A 7,019-nucleotide genomic window follows, 5' to 3' on the forward strand; every position below is an offset into this window, starting at 1 on the left:
CTAAGGTGGAATTGTAGGTCTGAAGCTCACATCTCAGATCTAGGGTTTTAGGCCTCAGTCACAGGCACATCATAGGATGGGTCTAACTGCAGCTGCTCGCATAGAAGCTCATCAGTGCGACTGGTGCATTTTAGTCTCACAGACAACTCACGATTCATGTGACTAGGAGTTAGGGTTTCAAAATTGCAGTCGCTCGCTTTGCTCAGGTCAGATTCGACTGCATTCGCATGCTCGAAGTACTTCAGAGAGCGACTGGGAAGCCATATCACTTGCATAACATCTTGAAGGGTGCGACCGAGGCTCTGAGATAGTTTTGGGAAGATCTAACCACAGTCACTCCCATACCAACCTTAAGGGTGCGATTGGGCTGCTATAGTCACTCTCATGACTCCCCCTCCATGTGATTGGGACTTAAATGATGGAATCTCAGTTGTTCAGAGATTTTGCTCAGTGACTGCAGGATTCAAAAATTGACTGCAAACAGTGACAGTTCATCATAGACTTTAGAATCAAGATTTTGAGTATATGCTTTGTTGGGTTCATTCCATGGTTGTTGTAGTTGTTTTTGCTAGTTAGTTGCATTGATGAAGATATGGATCATTGTACTCTCTTTTGCTGAATCATTTTATGACGATCTAATAAGAAGAATAATTTGAAAGGGTTTTCCCCATAGTGGGTTTTTCCCTAGTCTCTGACCAATCCTGGTGTCTCTATGTGTGAATTCTTTTCTTCTATTGTTCCTTTATGTTTCTCTGCATTGAGGATGTTGATATTGTTCTTTCTATATAGTTGCATATGATGTTGAATAATGATGTAAATCTGAATTATGCTATGATGTTATGGGGTGAACATAATGTGTTAATGAATAAATGAAATTATTAAAGCAAAGAACAATATAGCCCCAAGAAAAATTAACATGGTATCAAAGTTGGGCTGAAGAAAAGTCATGAATATCACCCCTATGATGACACCATTGATGTATGTAAGAAGAGGATGGTGGAGACCTAAAATAATTCTAGGGTTTGAAGAAAACCTTAGGAAATTTGTTTATTAGGGTTTGATGGATATTATGAGGCTAAGATTTGGGAGAAACACTGGTTTATGGAAAAGATTTGACATATGAAACTCTAGCATGGTCAATGTGAAGATGCTCAAGGACTTGTGACAGATTTGATGAAGCCCTAGATGGGATAGTCTCTAGTAGGCCTCATTGTTAATAAAGGTGGTTGAAATAGTGAAGGAAAAATTGTTATATGTACAATGGACAGTGATGACTCTTGAAGGTTGGTTCAAGAGGGAGATGATCACCTCTCATTGAAGATAATGAATTTTTGATTTATGATTCTTCTCCATGTCTTTACTTTTGTTTAGAATTATGAATCTAATTATTGTTTTGACTATTACTCATGCTTCCTACATATATATTTAAGTAGTTAGATGCTTGTAACCTCTTAATGAGTTGTGATAAGTGGATCCTTCTTCAGGATCATAGCTAGTGCAGGAAGAGAAGAAATAATGTTGGAAAAAGATAAAGAGGCACCTGATGAAAAGGTGACAATGTGCTGCAAGTTGACTATATAAAATAAGAAGGTTCACAAGTATCTAAACACTACAAGGTATGCATGGTATAGTGTTTCAAAGTTATGTTTCAGTTACATATTGAATGTAAAGTAAGCCCTAAGGTATGATAATAATTTCTCCTTCTCAAATATCTCATGCATATGAAAGTGATTTGGATGCATGATTCTTATGATGAAATGATGCACTTGGTATTGAACAAGTATCTTACATTTTAGACATGATGAACTTCTTGTTCTATGAATCTACTTAATGTTGATTTTTTTGATATAGTATACTTGATGTTTGGCTAATATCTATCTTTTGGATATCTTGATCCCATAAAGAAGGCTAGCACCTTGACTCTAGTAGATGATACTCTTGACACTTGACATGAATAAGACATGATGGATTTAATATGGAAGGTTAGCTCATTGATTTCTATATACAATACTATTGATAATGCTTGTGATGAGGATGACCAAAGTATGGAAAAATGGTTGACACTCTTGTTGTTTTGGAAAAGTTTTATTGAATTATCTGGCTTGATAATGAAAAGTATGGTAGCCATGATGATAGAAGTATAACAATAATATTGATATTTATGATATTTTGTTGACCATGGTTATGCTTTGATGTGTATGGCATATGGTAAAATTGAATGCCCTAACTGAATGGATTAAGTTATGTGACAATGAAGCAATATCGTGTTCATGATCTTTGAATTATGATGTCATCTCCCCCAATAATTTGGTTCTATCCCTTCATGAAAGATTGATGTCATGATGTGATGATAAAGTAGTTGATGTTAGCATGTTATGACCGTGATGGATATATGTTTGACTTTATGATCTAACATATCTACTAATGCATGACAATATTATAGACAAGTTGATGACTTGAATGAAGATGATTGTAGTAGCCTCCCATTCAGAGGGAGAATCTCTCCACAATATCCTTACTCCTATTACCATTTGCATTATATAGTCTTTACTGTTGAAGTATGACTTATGGACATGGATAAACAAATATTTGATATTATTGATCTGCAACAAAGTTATGATATGAGGAGAGAGAGTTTTCCCTTTCTCTAAACCTCAGTAACACAAGTGCAGGCTTATAGGTGCAAGTATAGCCTCTCATCCACATGGAAGTAAGGTCATGAGTGCGACTATAGTATCCCAACCACACAGAGGAAGGCCTATGGGTGCAACTATGGTTGTAGATCATAAAAATGAAGTTTTGTGCTTGAAATCATATGTTCATCTGAAGGATGTCAGTCCCACAGACATAAAGCATACAACTAAAAGTTTTTATGAGTAGGGAAGTTTGAATGTTTACTACAATATGTAGACTGAACTTGTGTTTGTAGGTGACCAGGATATGCATATAATTTAACCCTTGAAATTTGTGCTACAAGAGTTTGACATGATTTGGATAATTGATATAGATGAGCAGTGTTTGGAGATTTGACATGATACTTGATAATGACTTATAAATTTTACTTGATTATTGAGATATGTTTTTGAGCTATATATATCACTATGATAGAGAATTTGGGATTTTTCCTAATGACAAATGATTTTATTTGACGATTGATGATTTTCCTTGATGACAATGCTATGCGAGCATAGTGATTTTCAGTGAATGATATTGGTATTCAATAATGGTTTTGTATTGGCCTCCTCGTTCTTACCACATTGGTTGAAGTACTGACAATTGTGATTAATTATGATGTTATCTCTCAATGAATGGATGGAACCTACATGACTTATCCTTGGTGTGTGTATTTGCATCTAGTGACATAAATGACTTGTAATATGATCATGAGAATGACTTGATAAATCCTGGATTGATATTGCGTGGTGTATGACAACCTGTTTGCATGATAATAGATGAAGTGAAGACTTGATATGAGCTCTATCTGTCACTTGGTCCAAAGAACTTGATACTGTGATATTGATGATTTTGATAATTAGTTATGATCTAGCTTCTAAGCTGATTTGATTGAACAATATTGATTTATGTAAGGTTGGGCATGTTGGTTTGGTAAAGTGTGATGTTTGAAGAGAGAATTGCATGCAACAAGCTCCCCGATCCAGATATGTTTGCATTGACAATTATCTGGTGAAGCCAGGATGATGTGTTGACCCAAACCTCTTCCTGAGAAGTGTTGCAAAGTATGGCTTTGATTTCTGGTTTTGGTTTTATATACTGATGGTCTATTATTGATAGGTAATGAGCCTCTAGTGATCTAAGTAAGAGGGAGATGGCTTCTAAAGCTGGAAATAATGAATCATGGAAGGATGAATTGATTTCTAAAATTTGGAAAAGAAAATATATATTGCAAAGCTATTGAAGAAGTTTTTGGAAACTGGAAATTCAAATCCTTGGACACTTTGATTGAATTTCAAGAAGTTGTGAAGAAATATTGAACTTGACTTGGCAACCGACAGTTGATAGAAGCATTGATGTTCTGTCTCGAACATAAGTTTGTATATGTGTGTGTGTGTGTGTGTGTGTACATGTACATACACACACACACACACATGTGTGTGTGTGTGTGTGTGTGTGTGTGTGTGATGTGCATAGAACCTAAGTGAATTCATGATTGAGTCACTTCATATACATTGAGTTATTGTCGAGCATCCTTCGAGATACTTGCATGGGATGATCAATTTTTGATCTGAGATATTCATTCTACGATATGTGACTACTTGGATGTATCGATGATGATTGGGATCTTTATTGATGAGATGAGCACATTTTGATGTTGCCTTACTATGAGATTTTCCATGATATTTGAAAGGTCCATAGCACGACCGAGGTCAAGTATGATGTTGCTAAGCATGGATAGCTATGAGGCTGGATGAAGAAGCTCCTTAGAGAGTCGTCTAAGCAGGATTTGGACATGACATGGATATATTGCAATGTCAAAGAGTGGGATTCGATTAGAAGAGAATCTTACATATAGATGGGATTGAGTTAACTTCATATATTGAGATAGTGCTGATGTACGAGACAAGATTAGGCTTGTGATTGACACCTCCTTGAGAGGGAGGATGAATATGGTATCCTTCTTGTGATACATATATGTGATTGTTTATGTTCTTATATGATATTTTGATGTCCTGTATGAACATGAGACATGATGATTACCAGATGCGAGCACGGTGATATCTTGTTGATCTATAGAGAGAATCATTGATCGATGACACTGAGTCAGATCTTCCTCCCCTAATTGAGCTCCCAGGGTATGGAATTGAAAGAGAGGGATCCTGGGGTTGAGGGAAATATGGACAATAGGGTATCACCCCTATCTATTATCCATAGGGTTGGAGATGTTGTTCCCCTATCTTCATAGGTTCAAAGATGTTTCTCCCCTATCTGGTCTATGTAGAGTATACCTTAGTTGGAATCATACCCACAAGAAGGGATTGTTGGGAATATTGATCCCTATTTGGGAAATTGGTTGAGAGTGTACTTGGAGTATCCAACCCAAGTCAATTATGATGCAAGTGTTCTACGACATGATTAGTTAGAGTAATCAATGGGAAAATCAAAAGGCAATAAGATTGGTTTTATATTTTCTCCCTTATGCGATTACAGGTTGAGAATGAGCTACCCGATGTGGTTCCAGGGTTAAGATGTGCTCCCCTGTGTGTTTGGATATCATATCGCTTGATATGGGGTCATAGTAGTAGCTCCCCCATGATATTCCCAGTTGACATATGATCCCCGATATGGTTCCAGGTATCAGCCTGCTAGTAGATATTCTGGGTAGTAGTCCAATGGATAGAGGGTGGTGATTAAGATCCCCTTGGATGTCAAAATTCTTCTTCTTTTAGATTCAAGAATATTCAGCAAATGAGCAGGGACAATTAAGAGATAAGCAGGACTAAGAAAGAGATGAATTGAGATGGTCAATGATGATATGTGATGATACTTAAGATTGGATATAGTTTGATGACATAATGACATATTGATCAATGGTCAAATATTTGCAGGTGGAATTCTCCCTAGTTGAGAGGGAGTGTTAAAAAATATGATACTATGGTCAAATTCCACTTTGGACAACTCATTTGATGGAGATAATGATTGAATTGAATTCCTCTTTTCGAGAGAACCAAAATCGACCTGAATACCACTCAAATTGGATAAGGGAAAGTATATTTATGAATAAAATCCCTCATGTGAAAATTTATCAAGGTCGGCCCTAAAGAAAAGTGGACACCCTTTGAAGGCTATAAATACAAGTGACCTCTACCTCATTTGGACACAATCATGAGACACTCTTCTATCTTGGTTTTTTGCTTACATAGGTCTGAGGCTCATCCATAGAGGAATAGGTTTTCTCTGAGTGGAATTGCAAGGTCTAAAGCTCACATCTCAGATCTAGGGTTTTGGGCTTCAGTCGCAGGCACAACATAGGATGGATCTAACTGCAACCGCTTGCATAGAAGCTCATCCATGTGAATGGAGCCTTCTAGTCGCATGAAAAAATCACCATCCATGTGACTAGGAGTTAGGGTTTCAAAATCACAATCACTCTCTTTGCTCAGGTCATATTCAACTGTAGTCGCATGCTTGCAGTACTTCAGAGAGCGACTGGGAAGCCACAGTCACTCACATAACATCTTGAAGGGTGCGACCGAGGATCTGAGATAGTTTTGGGAAGATCTGACCCCAGTCGTTTGCATACCAACCTTAAGGGTGCGACTGGATTGCTATAGTCACTCACATGACTCCCCCTCTATGTGATCTGGACTTAAATGATGGAATCTCAATTGTCCAAAGTTTTCACTCAGTGACTGTAGGATTCGACAGTTGACTGTAGATAGTAACAGTTCATTACAAACTTCAGAATCATGATTTTGAGTATATGCTTTGTTGGGTTCATTTCATGGATGTTGTAGTTGTTTTTTATAGTTTGTTGCATAGATGAAGATATGGATCATTGTACTCTCTTTTGCTGAATCATTTGATGATGATCTAATAAGAAGAATAATTTGAAAGGGTTTTCCCCATAGTGGGTTTTTCCCTTGTCTCTGACCAATCCTGGTGTCTCTATGTGTGAATTCTTTTCTTCTATTGTTCCTTTATGTTCCACTGCATTGATGATGATGATATTGTTCTTTCTATATAGTTTCATATGTTGTTGAATAATGATGTAAATATGAATTATGTTATGATGTTATGGGGTGAACTTAATGTGTTAATGAGGAAATGCAATTATCAAAGCAAAGAACAATATAGCCCTAAGAAAAATTAACATGAGTCTGCATGAGGACATGTAGAAGCTTAACCTAGGGGGAAATGTTGGGTCACAAAATTGTCATATTTTCCGTACTTATTTTCCTAATTATTTTATCCCTTTTTGACCAACAGGACCATATATTATTACTGTAACATCCATTATTCACCTAAGTATGTCCTTTTTCACTTGTCGCTTTCTTAGTCCA

This window comes from Pinus tabuliformis, chromosome 5_1 (genome assembly GCF_031772625.1).
Source record: "Pinus tabuliformis cultivar Carrire ecotype Pingquan chromosome 5_1, CPIR1, whole genome shotgun sequence".
Taxonomy (NCBI): Eukaryota; Viridiplantae; Streptophyta; class Pinopsida; order Pinales; family Pinaceae; genus Pinus; species Pinus tabuliformis.